This window comes from Ambystoma mexicanum, chromosome 6q (genome assembly GCF_040938575.1).
Source record: "Ambystoma mexicanum isolate Mex_15411 chromosome 6q, UKY_AmexF1_1, whole genome shotgun sequence".
Classification (NCBI taxonomy): Eukaryota; Metazoa; Chordata; class Amphibia; order Caudata; family Ambystomatidae; genus Ambystoma; species Ambystoma mexicanum.
In genome coordinates, this window is record NC_090937.1 from 1,267,709,977 (window position 1) to 1,267,725,765 (window position 15,789).

Genomic DNA, 15,789 nt, shown 5'->3' on the forward strand with positions numbered 1-15,789 from the left:
AGGGACTTCCATGAATCGCACACGTGCGCGTGCGCCTGTTTTTTCCGCTTGTGCCTGCTTGCGCATGCTTGCGCGGAGATTTTCGGCACACGTTGGTTCCATGAATCGGCCCCCAAGTCTCACAGAGAGACGTTAAACATTGGATGTGGAGCCATCTAAAAGCTGTTGCAGTTAATCCTTTGGCTTCACCGTAAGGGTATATTGATATTGCCTGGGCAGGATTTTTCCATAGTACCCTTTGTTGCTGCTACCAAGGTAATTATTGTTTTATCGTAAATACCCTGCTCTGCCAGGTGAGAAATTTGACAGGCTCTTGCTCTAAGTGCCTTTTTTTCGATCTGTGCTCTCTCCCCCAAGCCGGAGACTGGCACCACCCCTGATCGTTCTGGAGTGAATACGCAAGGAAGCCACCATTCCTAGCAAAAAACTTCTCATTGTTTCCTTCAAGTTCTTAAGTACTCTTTACAATTTCCATAAAACTTCCCAACGTTTTTTTGGTTTTGGGGCTTTTTGATGGCGTTCGCCAAAACATTGCTTCCAAGTGGGTTCCAAGAAGCAGACTTGGTGGTTGGCATGACAACTGGAAATGCTGTGCCATACAATCACCAAAACACAAAATAATCATTTCTGTAGTACTACACAGATGGAATTCAATAGTGGCTTGTTTAACATATTTTTGACCAATCAGGTGTACTATCACATGTCTATGTGACTTGCAACGCAGCAGAGTGATCTGTTTTCGTGACAGAGACTGTAAGTGATAGCTAGGAAATACGTGGGCTGTGTCGAGCAGTGTCCCTGTGGCTACCCTTGGTAACCGTTTCTCACCAAAGCATACCTATCGCTGCTCTCTTATCACACACTTTCACCCTCAAGACTCCCAAACGTGACTGAGCAGAAGCACTGTTTACACGAGTCACCCAAATAATTGAAACAAATGGCCAATCAGCTTAGCCTTGCTAGCAATTAGGCGGGATAGAGCAGGTAGATGGAGAGGATTTACATTTTGTAGCAACCAATTAATTATCCAGCAGACCTAGCTTCGCAGGTACGGAGAAGGCGAGGCATTTCTGGGAAATGTATGCCTTCACGAAACGCTGTGCAGTTTCCACATTCCAATTGATCTGAATTCAACACTACCATTCCCAGGGTGTCGTTGGTTCTTATCATGTGAATGCGTAGTGTGTACTGAAGTGCGCCCTTTCAGGACTGAGGAGGATGATGTCACCAGAAGGCTCCGCACACAGCCATCGGGAAGCGGCTGTTGTATTGGTTGATATCGTGCTTTGAGAGCCGGAGTGCTGGACGGGTTGAAGCTTGTGGGGGCAACTCAGGTAAGGGGCAGGCAGTTTGGTTCTTTGTGGTGCTTACCTGTGGAGTTGTGGTTCTCAGCGGGAACTTGCTCACCTGGTAAAATCTAGAGCTTACACACCCACGCAGACGGCAACCTGAGGAAATAAGGGCTCCAGGCAGCAGTGATGAAGAAACAGTAATTTATTTCATTACAGCGACAGAGGCCTATGAAAGCCGAGTGCCAACATGGCTCTCTCCCTGCAGTCTGAACTGTAACCCATCAACATTCTTAGAATAACATTCTTAGAACTTAATGAGCTCATAGTGCAGCTCAATGCTTAACTAGGATCTGGTAATACATTTTTATGAACTTGTTTTAACTTACACTTACATCATAACACATCTCATCCCTTATGTGCATACAGCTGTTTACTCCACATAATAATCCTTAAACCAGCTGGGTTTGTTCTTGACTCTATTTGAATGTGTCTCTGCTGCAGACCTTGAATTGTTGTCATCCTTGGAACACTTATCTATGACACTAGAGTCTCTGATACTGTTATTAGCAAATTCACCATTGTCATGCTCACCATTGTCATGTTTATCATGTGCATTGTCCTTAATGCATTCTGGACATTTCACAATTCTGGACATTGACCAACACTCCCCACCTTCTACAATTACTACATTGTTTCTTACTGCAGATATTTTCTTGGGACCAATGTATTTGCTTTCTACACATTTGGGAGTGAATCTAGGGTTCTTTATGAGAATACAATCTCCCACTTTCCAGGTATTACTTTTGACACTCTTGTCCTCATCAAATCTTTCTTTTTACACATCCTGTGCTTCTTTGATGAGAGTCATAATTCTCTCGCGATCAATGTTGGAACTCTTGGCTAAGTCCATCCACCCTGGACATAGTTTTGTTCCAGGTTGTCTCCCTTTCAATGACATGAACGGAGATACATTTGTAACTGAGTGTGGTGTGGTACAGTAGTTCCATATCATTTCTCTTACTACACCAAACCATCTTAGTTTAGAAGCCATGGCCAATTGCAAACCACCCTTTATGAACCTATTGGCTCTCTCAACGAGGCCGTTGGCCCTTGGATGATATAAAGCAGTTCTAGTGTGTCTGATGCAAAATTTCTTCAAGAAAGTTAACATCCTTTCAGAACAGAATTGTACTCCGTTATCAGTGATGAATTCTGTCGGGAAACCCTTCCTGTAAAACACTTCCTCGAAGAATAACACCATCTCTGCAGTGGTTGCCTCACGCAAAGCCTTCCATTCAATCCATTTGGAATGGTAGTCTACTAACACAACAATGTATTTATACCCATTGTCAAGGTTTTGTAATGGTCCTATCAAATCAACTGCAACTTTTTGCCATGGTTCACTCGGTACTTTGACAGGATTTATTGGTACTTCTCTAACCATCTTGGTCTTGTCACTCTTACCACACTCTCTACAACCCCTAACACACTTCTCTGCATCGCCGTCAATCCCGGGCCACCAGAAATATTGCAGCAAATATCTCTTTGTTCCTCCCATGCCCAGGTGACCTTGATGTGCTATATTTACTAAATGAGATCTGACTCCACTGGGGGGTATTATCCTATTTCCTTTTCTAAGTTTACATCCGTCCTCAGACATACTTAACTCGTCCTTCACACCAAAAAATCTGTCAAACTCTTTTCCCACAATATTCTTGTGAGGCCATCCTTCTCTGGTCCAAATCATAACTTGATTCAATATGAAATCCTCCTCACCAGCTCTTATCCACATCTCTTTATCAATGGCATCATGCTCAATTTCTGCAATGCTCACATCTTGAAATTCAGGTGCTCCCTCCAATTCACCATCACACACAGGTAATCTGGATAAACAATCTGGTACCACATTCTCCCTCCCGGAAATGTAACACACCTTGAAATTATAACCCAAGAGTTCTACCATCCACCTCGAAACTCTTGGAGACCATTTGGCCCACTCAGAACCGTTCATCAATTGAACCAAAGGGTTGTGTTCTGATCTGACAATAAAAGGTCGACCCCATAGAAAGAACTTGAAGTGCGTGACTGCCCAAAATACTGCTAGTGCCTCTCTTTCAATGACCGAGTAATTTCTTTCTGCTCCTCTAAGTGGCCTGGATGCAAATGCAATTGTGTATTCAGTTTTACCCGAGTCAAACTGAGTCACAACTGCTCCTAAGCCAAGGGTACTAGCATCAACTGAAAGCAACGTTTTCCTGCCAAACATGAATCCACTTAAGGATGGGGCCTTGACTACACAATCTTTGATTTGCAAGAATGCTTCCTGACACTCTTTGGACCATGTGTACTTCACGTTCTTTTTTAGTAACTCCCTCAATGGAGATGAGATGGATGCAAAGCCATTTACAAATTTATGGTAATATTCCGCTAGTCCCATGAAAGAACATAGTTGGTCCTTGTCTTGGGGCTGAGGAGTATTACTAATACTTTCTATGAGTGACATTTTGGGAGAAATACCTTCTTTCGAAACTTTGTGTCCCAGATACTCCACTTCCTCAACACTTATTTTACATTTGCTTCTTTGGACCGTTAACCCAGCCTCTTTCAGTCTGCATAGTACTGCCCTAAGTACTCTGTCATGCTCATGCTCATTACTTGCAAAAATCAGAATGTCATCTTGAAACACCTTAACATTTTCCAAACCTTTTAACACTTCCTCCATCACCTTTTGGAACACAGATGCGGCCGAGGCCAACCCAAATGGCATGCGATTGTATTTATAAGTGCCTTCAGGTGTGATAAAGGCAGTGAGATGTTGCGATTCTCGGGAAAGGGGAACTTGGTGATAGGCAGCAGAGAGATCAATGACAGAGAACAATTTGGGTTCGCCAAGAGTGGAGAGTGTCTCGGAAATGTTGGGTAGGGGATGTCTCTCCACCAGAATATTGTGATTAAGACTGCGCAAATCTACACAGAGTCTTAATTTACCATTATTTTTGGCCACTAAGACAATGGGGGACAACCACTCTGTGGCCTCAACAGGTTCAATGACACTCTTATCTACTAAGTTATCGAGTTCACTGCGTAGTTGCGCTCTCATGTTTAATGGCACATGTCTCACTTTATGAACAATAGGCTGAGATTCTTTCTTTAGTCTAATGTGATGTTCGAAGTTCTTGAGTCTGCCCAGACCTTCGGTGAAGACCTCTGGGAACTCTCTTGACCACATATCATCAATCTCGGCAATGGTGACAGGCTCAGTGGCACTAGCTTGCACCCTGACTCTCAACTTCCTTTGTTCCTCCCAACCTAAAAGGGAGGCTCCCTTTCTTGCAACCAAAATGTCAGCTATGCATTCTCCACCTCTGTATTGCACACTTGCAGTAAACTGTCCCAGCATCTCAATAGGGGATTCCGCATAGCCGCAGGGCCGAATTCTTGGTGGATCCAGCATTGATTGATCCTTTTTTAGAACATCTTTAAATGTCTCTTTAGAAATGATGGTCCATGGGGAACACGTGTCAACTTTCATGAGTATTTCTTGACCATCAATTACAAAAACATCTGTTGGACCTTTGCTGTCTCCTCCTCCAATGGTCGAAATCTCAAAGACATGTCTGGGGTTGTCTTGCGAGGAGTATACCTCCTGTATGTTGTAAGCTGAGTGAGCACCTTCTTCTTGGTTGTCTCTGGTTTCTAAGAGATTTATTGATGACCTCTTGCATACATTAGCGAAATGTCCTCTGGTCCTACACTTGAAACATTCAGCATTCCTTGCTGGGCAGGAAGGGTAATTCGGACCATGCTTGACACTGCCACATCTGGTACACTTCGCACCCCATGTTCCTTTCCTGCTTGTATTGACATTAAGTCTCTTCCTCTGATCAACTGCACACACAGCTTGGGTACTCTGTTTGTCAGACTTCAGTTCTTTGACATATTGTGAGGTTTGTTCTATGCTTCTGGCTAGGTCCACTGCTTCATCCAACTTCATGTCTTTTGCCAACAATTTCTCCTGTATCCTAATATTATTTGTGCACCTCACTAACTGATCTCTAATTAACGAGTCAGATAGATGTTTGAATTCACAGGAGTGGCTTAATGTTCCTAATGAGGCTATGTACGATTCCACGGATTCTGAGGACTCCTGCGTACGCTGAAAGAACTTGTGCCTCTCGAATGTAACATTTTTTTTAGGCTCAAAATGATCCTTGAGTTGTTTAATCGCAAGGGCATATTCATCTGTGTCCTCCGCTTCACCAGCTTGTGCACTGCCTAACCCATCAAACACTGCACGGCCTTCCACACCAAGATTGTGAAGTAATAATGCCTTTTTGCGAGTTGAGCTGAATCTCTCTCCTTCCATTGCCACCAGGTAGTTTTCAAACATGTCTTTCCACCTGTCCCACCTAACTTGGGGGCGTCCAGGTTCATTCAAAAATGACATTGGTGGAGGTATTGAAGCTGCCATGTCTTAAGCGGTAAAAAAAGGTGGTAAAGAGTGGGCTTGCTAGATGCAACCAATAGACTCTGGATCAGTTCAAGTATGCCCAGTGGATGCACAGACTGAGCAGTGATAGTGCTGTGCTATGCAGACAAAGGGATTAGTCTTGAATGAGTACAATCCCTTGTGTATGATGTCACAATCCTCCTTACATCATTCTGAATTGGAACGTGATGGCTGCTCATCCACAGAATGGATACATGTCATAATGGCTGGCTCCTGAAACTTGCCAGAACTGCATGGGCAGGTTGCTCAGCAACGATAATGTCAATGCTAGGGAGGCCACGCCCACTTCCTTGCTCAGTGACTAGTGCTCGAGCCGGGGATCCTTGAAAGTAAACGCTGTTGCTTTGAGATAGAGTCAATACAGTAATGGGAAAGGCAAGATTACACCCCCAGGGGACGCGCCTGCTGACCTGTTGTTCCGCTCCTCCTGACCTTCCTGCAGCGTCCGCTGTCGCACGGGAGTGTGGAATAATGCAGGCTGCGCTATGACGAGACTTCAAAGGAGTAGGGAGACACTGCTGAGAGCCATCCTCGTCGCCAATGAGGAAATAAGGGCTCCAGGCAGCAGTGATGAAGAAACAGTAATTTATTTCATTACAGCGACAGCGGCCTATGAGAGCCGAGTGCCAACATGGCTCTCTCCCTGCAGTCTGAACTGTAACCCATCAACATTCTTAGAATAACATTCTTAGAACTTAATGAGCTCATAGTGCAGCTCAATGCTTAACTAGGATCTGGTAATACATTTTTAAGAACTTGTTTTAACTTACACTTACATCATAACACAACCCGTCACAATATAGCCTAACAAAGTTATGTGTTGGCTCCCCTCCCCTATTTTGCATAACCCTTCTGACTGTCATATAGTACCTCTTCTTTCAGATAGGTTTGTTGTGAAAATCTGAGCAGCATATACTGGTTTTTTTTGGCTCTATATCATATTTCCGCATTTTAAAGAGCGATTCTTTTCTGCCGTTTTTTTGTCGGCTTTAAAATGCCAAAATATTACATATTACCCCTCATTCCCCTTGCAAGGTGATCCCTTCCCTTCCCACACCCTCTGCCGCCAGTTACATTGTTAATCAGGAGGGTTTAACCCCACCGAAATCCCCTTTTTCCTAGCACAGCACACACTTACTACACACATGCACACAGACACACACAGCCTGACATTCACTTACCTGACACTCCCGCAAATCCTCCTCCGGGTTTCGCTTGCTTGTCAGCCCATGCATGCACTTGTATGCGGCAGGGGCTTGACAGTTAGATTTTAAAAGACCGCTCTGTGCGGTCACATAGCGGTTTTTCTAAATCATTTTTTTTTGTTCGTGCTTTTGAAAAAGGTCTTTTGACCTAACTACCGTTTTTTTCTGTCATTAGTTAGATTTGAAGCAAATGATTAAATCCCCAGCGGTATTCATTTTTTGAGACGTAGCAGCAATCGTGCTTGGGAATGACTGGTCATGGAAAGAGTGAGTGGTGGGAAATGCCCAATTCGAAGATACGTCTTAAGCTGGACAAACTTCCTTTATAAATAAGGCTCACAGTCTCAAAGAGTAAGGTAATATCAGATACCAGGCCAAGTAAACTACTGCATGTCAGCGGTTATCTGCACTAGGGTCAAGGTTTTCTTGGACCGAGTCTAGAAGAAAGTCCTGTGAGGCGTACTCGTCCGTTACTTCATTCTTTTTTCTCCCCAAACAGCAGAGTTGCCAGGAATGGTGGATTGCGGTATAGAGGGAATCCGAAATTGTTACAACACGTCTTTCTGTAAGCTCACAAGAAGACATTACGTGTGTGAGCCTTCCGAAGTATATCAAAGACTTCATGATGTAGGTAAAAATTAAAGATCCTGGCTGTACACATGCGAACACGAGTAACACGAGGAGGGAAGCATGCCTGATGAGCAGCCCAGCGTCTAGGAAACATACACGCCATTTAGAAATAGGTTGCAGTGCTGCTTCATGTGTCTAGTCATTTTACTGCAATTCATGTCCTTGATTTTCCTTGCAAAATAAAGAAACAGACATTGATGCAGTGTGCATAAAGAATATTAATTATGCTTCATTATGAAGACTTCGGCTGGAGTGCCCCACTGTACCTGTCTCCTTAGGGGAGACATGTGTTGTATCCTTTAACGGCACTGCAGCGGCTGGGGGACAGGCTGTGCGAGGCCGCAGAGGTAGGCCTCAGTGGCGCAGCTCCAGCAGGAGCTAATGACACACACACTAACGTAGCTGGTTTCTCTGCCCCGGAACTGGCTCCTCTCCGCGAGGGGCAGGGCTTTTAATTAGACGCCCTGCGTCACCGCGTAGCGGGACGCAGGGCGAATACAAAATTCCTCCTTTATTTTAACTTGAATCAATTAACAAAACATGTCACATACATTTGCGAATACTTAAACTACAAACAGGTGCTTCCCCTTATTAGAGTCCTTGTGGGGCTGATCACCACACATAGTCCTTGAGCCGAGCTGTCGGCTTGGTGGCACTTCTCAAACCATATCCCCCACCCCTGGAACTGGGCCCCACTGTCTCATTGGGTGTCTCACCTTCAGTGTCCGGCTCACCCATTGGCTCACCCATTTCTGGTTCATTCCACAGCTCCCACGTTCTGTCATCCGCTTCTTCTCCGCCATACGGGTGCTCAGGTTCTCCTTCACTCGGCAGGTGGTCGTCTTCCTGGGGACAGTCCCCGTCGGTCCATAGGTCACTTGGCACGGCCTTGAACCACGACGCATTTCGTGTCACTTGTCGGGGTCCTCTTTGTACGGTTATCATGGTTCTTTGTCTCTTACTGACGGTCCATGGGACGGCCTCATAGCGAGAGTCCAACTTGGATTTCGTCGGATTCCGCAGCATGACCACCTGGTCACCCAACCGGTGGTTGGATTGTTTCGCCCTTCTCTTGGCACTCATGTGCACATTGGCTCCAGTTCTCTTTTCTTCTGTTCGCTCATTGTCAATCCTGTCCGGGCTTCTGCTAGGGTGGTGCGGTATGGAAGACTTTATGACTGTTCCAAACATCAAGTCTGCCGGCGGGACGCCAGTCGTGCTGTGAGGTGTGACCCTATATTTTCGCAAAAACCGATACAAGTCAACTTGCCACGGACTAGCATTTGCTCTTGATAGTCACAGGACCTTGTTGAGTGTCCTCATAAATCGTTTCACGTCCCCATTTGCCTGTGGCCACCTTGGCATAATGTGGTGGTAGCATATGTTTAGTTCTTGCAGGTATTGCTTAAACTCCTCACCTTGCAATGGTGGGCCATTGTCACTCTTGATTCTTGTGGGTAGTCCGTGCGTCGCAAACATTTTTTCCATCGCAGGGATAACCACCTCCGCTGCCGTGGAGTTTACAATCTCGACTTCTGGGTATCGGGAGTGGTTGTCAATGGCCACTAGGAGGTAGAGGCCTTCTTGCAGCTTGCAAAAGTCGATGCTTATTAAGTCCCATCTGCCAAGTCCTCGCACCACCGATTGGATCGGCTCTGGGTCAGGTGGCGCTCCGGTTATTTGGCATGGTAGACAGGTGTTGATCAGTCTCTCGACTTTCTCATCTATCTGTGGGAACCACACTCGATGCCGGATGCACGCTTTTGTCCGTGCCATTCCTTGGTGGCCCTCATGTGCTAGTGCCACTATTCTGGCCTGAAGGCTTGGTGGGATGATGATTCGATTTCCCCTAAGTAGTAGCCCCTGTTCCGTGATGGATAGGTCCTGCCGTATGGTGAACATCCCTGTGAGGAACGCCTTTGCTTCCGTTGTCCTGTTGTGGGTGTTCTTCATGAATGACTTCCATTCCCCTGAAATAATAGTGTCCTTTATCAGGTTGCAGCATAGGTCTTTGTGTGTTTCTTCTGCAATGTCGTTGATGCTGACGGCCTTTGGTCTCATGGTGCGCACCACCTGGCATATATGTTCCTCTGTCTCCTCTGCTACCTGAATTTCCTGTTGAGTCGCTGCTCGAGGGTGCCTTGAGAGAAAATCTGCCAGATTTCCGCTTCCTGGCTGATAGACCAGTTCAAAGTTGTATTGTTTGAGGTGTAATAGCCACTTGGCAATTCTTGCTGGCGGGTGGGAGGACGTGCCCTTGAAAATGGGCAGTAATGGTTTGTGGTCTGTATATGTTGTGAACCTCCTGCCATATAGGTAAAGATGGAAATGGCGACATCCCCATAAAACGGCTATCGCCTCCTTCTCAAAGTGGGTATACCGTTTCTCTGTCAGCGTGAGTGCTCTGGATGCATATGCATTTGGCCTTTTCTCACCCTCTTTTGTCACCTGTGTGAGGATGGCCCCTAGGCCTACAGGGCTGGCGTCCACATATAGTTCTGTTGGGAGCGTGGTGTCATAGTACGCTATTTTGGTGTCTGTTGAAAGTGACTCTTTGATGTTTTCAAAAGCCTCCTGGCAAACCTGCCCCCATTCCCACTTTGTGTTGACCTTGGTAAGTTCTCGAAGGGGTTCCGACAGTGTGGCCAAATTTCGGATGAATCTCCCACAGTACGTGGCCATCCCCAAGAAACTGCGCACTTCGGTCGGCGTGGTGGGTGGACTGGCGGCCTGGATATCTGCGACCTTTTGGGGGTCCGGTGAAATGCCGGTACTGCTGAACATGTAGCCAAAAAAGGATATTTTGGTTTTGAGGAATTCGCATTTCTCTTTGTGAATGGTTAGTCCTGCCCATTCTAGTCTGCCAAAGAGCATGTGCAGCCTCTTCATGTGCTCCTCTCTGTCGTTGGCATGGATCAGGATGTCGTCACTCACATTTAGGACACCTGGTATGCCCTGGATGACCTCTTGAATCGTCTGTTGAAACACCTCGGCAGCTGAGGAGATCCCAAAACTCAGGCACTTGTATCTTCGCAAACCAATGGGTGAGGTCGGCCACGATTTCGTTCAGTGTCCCAAAACTCAGGCACTTGTATCTTCGCAAACCAATGGGTGAGGTCGGCCACGATTTCGTTCAGTGTCAGCGTAATGTGGCGTTCCCGCTTGATGGCGGCGTTCGGTAGACGCATGTCTATACAGATTCGAACTTTGCCAGGCTGTTTTGGTTTTTTTGTGACCACCATCAGGGAAACCCATGGCGTGGGTCCTGTTACTTCTTCTATTATGCCAGCTTTCTCCAGTGCTCTGAGCTCTTTTTCCACTTGTTCTCGCATGTGGAATGGGGTCCTCCTGTGTCTTACGGCTTTTGGCCGGACCGACTCGTCAATGTGGAGTCTGATCGACTTTCCTTTTAAACATCCTATCCCTTTTAGCAGGTTGGGATATTTTCCTAGGAGCAACTCAACTTCTTGTGAGTCCTTCAATTCGCAGATAAAATTCACCAGACTCAAGTCTTCTGCCGCATCACCCCTTAGGAGACATTTGATGCCCGCGTTCACCACGTAAATCTTGGACGGTAACATGGTTTCGCCGTGGCTGAGGGTGGAGCGGAACCTGCTGACCACAGGTAAAGGTTTCTTGCACCCATATGCAAACAGCAGAGTGTCTGTTTCATTCAGGTTCGGTTGTGGCTGCAGCATCTGAAATGTGCTCATGGGCATGATGTTCACCGATGCCCCCGTGTCTATGGTCATCCAAATTTGCTGGTTTTGGATTGTGACCTGGCATTTGCGTCTCCTCAGTTCTTTCCTTGGCGTGGCATGTCCATGATTAAGGGCTGATACCGGGTAGACTTTTCTCCCTTTTTTCCACTGTTCCTTGAACGACTCCTGTTGGGCCCCGGTCGTGTCATCCCCTTCTTCCTCAGTCGAGGAATTTGTTGTCTCCACTCGTCGGGCACTAGCCTGTTTTTTTTCTTACCCCCACCCTTCTCTTGGGCAGTTTGCGGTGTTTGTTGTTGGGCGCCTGACGACCGTCACACTTTGGCATAGTGGTCCTTCCTGCCACATGCGCCACATGTAGTCCCTTGTGCCAGGCAGTTCCGGCGTCCATGTCGCGGTCTACCACACCATCCGCATTCCATGGGCCCCGGGATTCGTGGATGCCATCTGGCATGCATGTAGTTTCCACCAGTGTAATCCCTCGTTGATTGTCGATTTGTGACTTGGGCTACCATGGCTGTCGTGAGGGCAGGCTGTAGTTTTTGAAGTGTAGTGCCCATGTGAGCTGCCCTGGCATGTGCTAGCTCTCTCTGACGACCCAATTCAAGAATGCGTGTTAATGAAATACCTTTTTCACTCAGGATCATCCTTCTCAGTTTCTCTGATTGGATGCCGTTAATGAGCTGTCTCCGAATTTCTTTCTCAATGTCTGTGAACTCACAGGATATTGCCAGTTTTCTGAGTCAGGTGTGGTATGCATCTAATGTATCCTCTTCTGCTTGAACGGTGGTACAGAATATAAATGTTTCGTAATCAGGATTGAGTTGTGGGAGAAAAAGGGCCGTCAAGGCATCCTTTGCTTGCTGGTAAATGTCCTGGCCATCATCGATGGTTAGCGAGTTAAAAATATGTAGCACTTCATCCATCACATTTAGCAACAGGTGCAATCTCATTTTTCTGGCGGTAGTGATATCCTTACATTCCATAGCCATTTCAAATTTTTGGATCCATAGTTGCCACCAGGGGTCAACTGACGATGGATCAGTAAATGGGTCAAACGGCTGTATCATCACAAAGGAGCTACCTCGTGGCGGGCTTGCGGTGTGGACACTGATGGATTTGCAGAAAGTCTAGATGGCGTGCCGGGCCTGGGGAAGGAAGTGCCGGTCGCCATGGCAGGGCCTCACTTTCCTTTCACAGGGTCTTCTGCCTCACCTTGGTGCGTAGCTGCAGGGGTTTGTAGACTCCTTTGCGTGTGAATTCACGTGCTGGGCGTGGATGGGTCTGCTGCCTTTTCCCAGGTGCTTGAAAATGCCTGGTTGCTACGATCATCCGTACTTGCCATGTGTGGGGCCTTCCAGCGTCGTGCCGCGTGTTTCTTCTGATTCCTAGATATCAGGGGTCAAATTGGCCGTTCCCTATGGCCATAAGGTGGAGGTGGCACCTTCGCTCAGCGAAACCAGCGTATGGAAGAAAAAAAAATGTTAAACATTTTTTTTGGGTGGGAGGGGTTTTGTGTGTGCCCCCCCCGACCGTGTTTCCAAAAATTGTAGGTGTCACTACTGATGGTGCGTCGTACACGTGTCTTGGGTCTCGTGTCCCTCGTCGCCAGTGTTGTATCCTGTCCCGGCACTGCGGCGACCGGGTGACAGAATGTGCAAGGCCGCAGAGGTAGGCATCAGTGGCGCAGCTCCAGCGGGAGCTAATGACACACACACACACACACGTAGCTGGTTACTCTGCCCCGGAACTGGCTCCTCTCCGCGAGGGGCGGGGCTTTTATTTAGATGCCCTGCGTCACCGGGTAGTGGGACGCAGGGCGGATACAACAACATGCCTTCTGCACATTTTACCTCGAGATAATGCAAGGTGTCACCACCTCTTATGACTTGTTGCAGCCTGTGCTCTCAATGGAATTTACCTGCAACCCACCTGTTGCAGCCCTTTACTGCTTATGTAACTTCCCTCTAACACCTCACAGCTTCTTGTAACCCCATATCCACTGTAACTAGTGCCTAGATACCTCAGGGTTTTGTGCGCTGCTATAAATGCTAACATAAATACATACATTAAATAAATAGCCCTAGTACATTTTCACAGAATACAGAAGTCAAACGATGCCTCGTGTTTTTACTCTATCACAATCTGGTAGGTTTCATTTGACTGCACTGATACCACCTGGATTAAACATCAGATCTCCAGAGAGGGTCAAAAAGTGAAATGTGCAGAGTGCACACACTACTCCATCATGCCAGACATGAATTTCCTGGATCTCACCAATAACAGCTTCTATTGAGTTAGCCTATAAACCTTTAGAAGATCGAGTAAGAACAGCAAAAGAAAATGTACACACCATACTAAATCATCCAAATCAGAAGGGCGGGCAAAGAAATGATTGACTGCATTTGCGTAAGGACATCCATGATGTGGCAGTTTGCTATGAAAGATTACTCTTCTCTGTCCGGGAGTAAATCAGGAGTAAGACAGCATGACTCTTGGTAAATTCTTGGTGAATTAAATAGAATAGTACAAGGCATTTTATCAGCTGTAGCAATTTGCATGCAACAGATTAGGGAATGACGGAGAATGTGGAGAGAAAACTAGGGTAAATCCAGACATCTAGTAAGACACCGCAGTGTTTGAAATTGAGGGGTGCTGGGAGCTATTGTGGGATGTATTGACCCACTCTGCTATATTATGTGGCATCGCTCTGCTATCTATGGTGCAAGCAACAGCAAAAATGACGGCAAAACGTTTGTGCGTGCCAAAACCTCCAAAACCGCGTTTTTCAACACACAAAAAGATGGCTGCAAAACCTGCCACCCATGGTGCATGGGTGGTGGAAAGGAGCACATGCTGCAGAAAAAGGGCCAGTGGGCTCCATGACAAATAAACATAGAGTGCAGAGGGAGCAGCAGCGCTTTGCAAGTGAAACTCCAGAATTTGCCTGTAAATGACATTTACTTTTCTGCTAAAACTCCAAAATGCCTGTACACAACACTTCTTAACACTCAAAATCTTGCTTGGCGCTAAAATCCATTTAACCTAAGGAAGCACTGTGAATGTACAATGTCCTGAAATGTTAAGAGCAAAACCTCATCAGCAAAACCGGATTGCCTATGAATGACAGTTCCTGTCAAATGGGCTCTCCTGATTAAGCTTTAAAGTTATTTAAACTAAAAGTCTGCCGGATTAGCAAATATAAAAGGATTGTTGCTGAAAGAAACACAGATTTCAGTTGTTTTTGATCCCATAGGTTTAAATTTAAGAAAGTAATTTACCTATGTCAATTGATGCAACAAGTTTGTTTTCTGTTGGATTTTAAGTCAAGAAATCAAGAATAAATTAGCCTGACTGGGCTGCAAAAAGTGGAAAAACAGGTTTCCCCCAAGGGAAGGGCATTCCTCTCAGCAGATACTCACTGACATATGATAATTGTGGGGTAGGACAGACTTTTGTCTGCAGCCAGAGACTGGACAATGGCAGATTCTCCAGGCCAGGAAATGGACGTGTGAAGAGGTTGTAAACTTGGCTTGCAGAAGGTTCCCAAAGGTGGGGGCTACTCCTTGAGCTCCAGGGAGAAACAAAAGGCGGACCATTTGCTGCTAAGAACATGTAATGAACAATTTTTAGAGACTTGTTATCAGAAATGGTGAAAAATATCAAAAGGGCCGATTTGTTAGTCTAATTTTTGGCACTACACTTCAAAATGTGGTGGAACCGTGTAGCATATTCTGAACAGGAATGGCGATAAGTGTGATTTTATGGGAACTGTATTTATGCTAGAATTGTTAAACTTTACACACACATCCCTATGGTAAACACACATATTTGTGGAAATTTGGAGAAAGGTTGGAAATTGTTTTCATGGAGAAATGGACAAAATGCTGCAGAAAGGTGAAACAAGATCTCACAGTAGCGGGATTTTGATGAACAGATACCACATAAAATATGGAATCCTTGTGTGTGATTTTTGTAGAGGTTACACATGTATAAATATGTATTTAGGACAAAATTTGATTTTGATACCAGTGGCGAGGGGAGGTTTCTAAGTATTGTAAAAACCAAACCATAAACTTGACATCACCTGTGTTTGAGCCAATCACTCAGATGCAAGGCAGAGATGAGGCTCTGATCCAATCCCGGTCCACAGGGGCGATTTTAGTTAAGCCGGCCCATAAATCCATTTTTGTGATGTCATTTGAAAGGATAAATAGAGACAGCTGACAACAAATACGACTCACTGACTCTTCTGATTCCAGCAAAGCACTCTGATCCAGCATTCAACATCCAGCATTCAACATCCTTCCGGATCCAGATGCCAAGGACCAGGCCAAACAGTAGCTGAACCATTTTCAGTTAGGCCTCAATCCTCAAAATAATCCTTACAACTGAGTGATGCACTGTGGTGTGGAAAAACATCCTGAAACTAG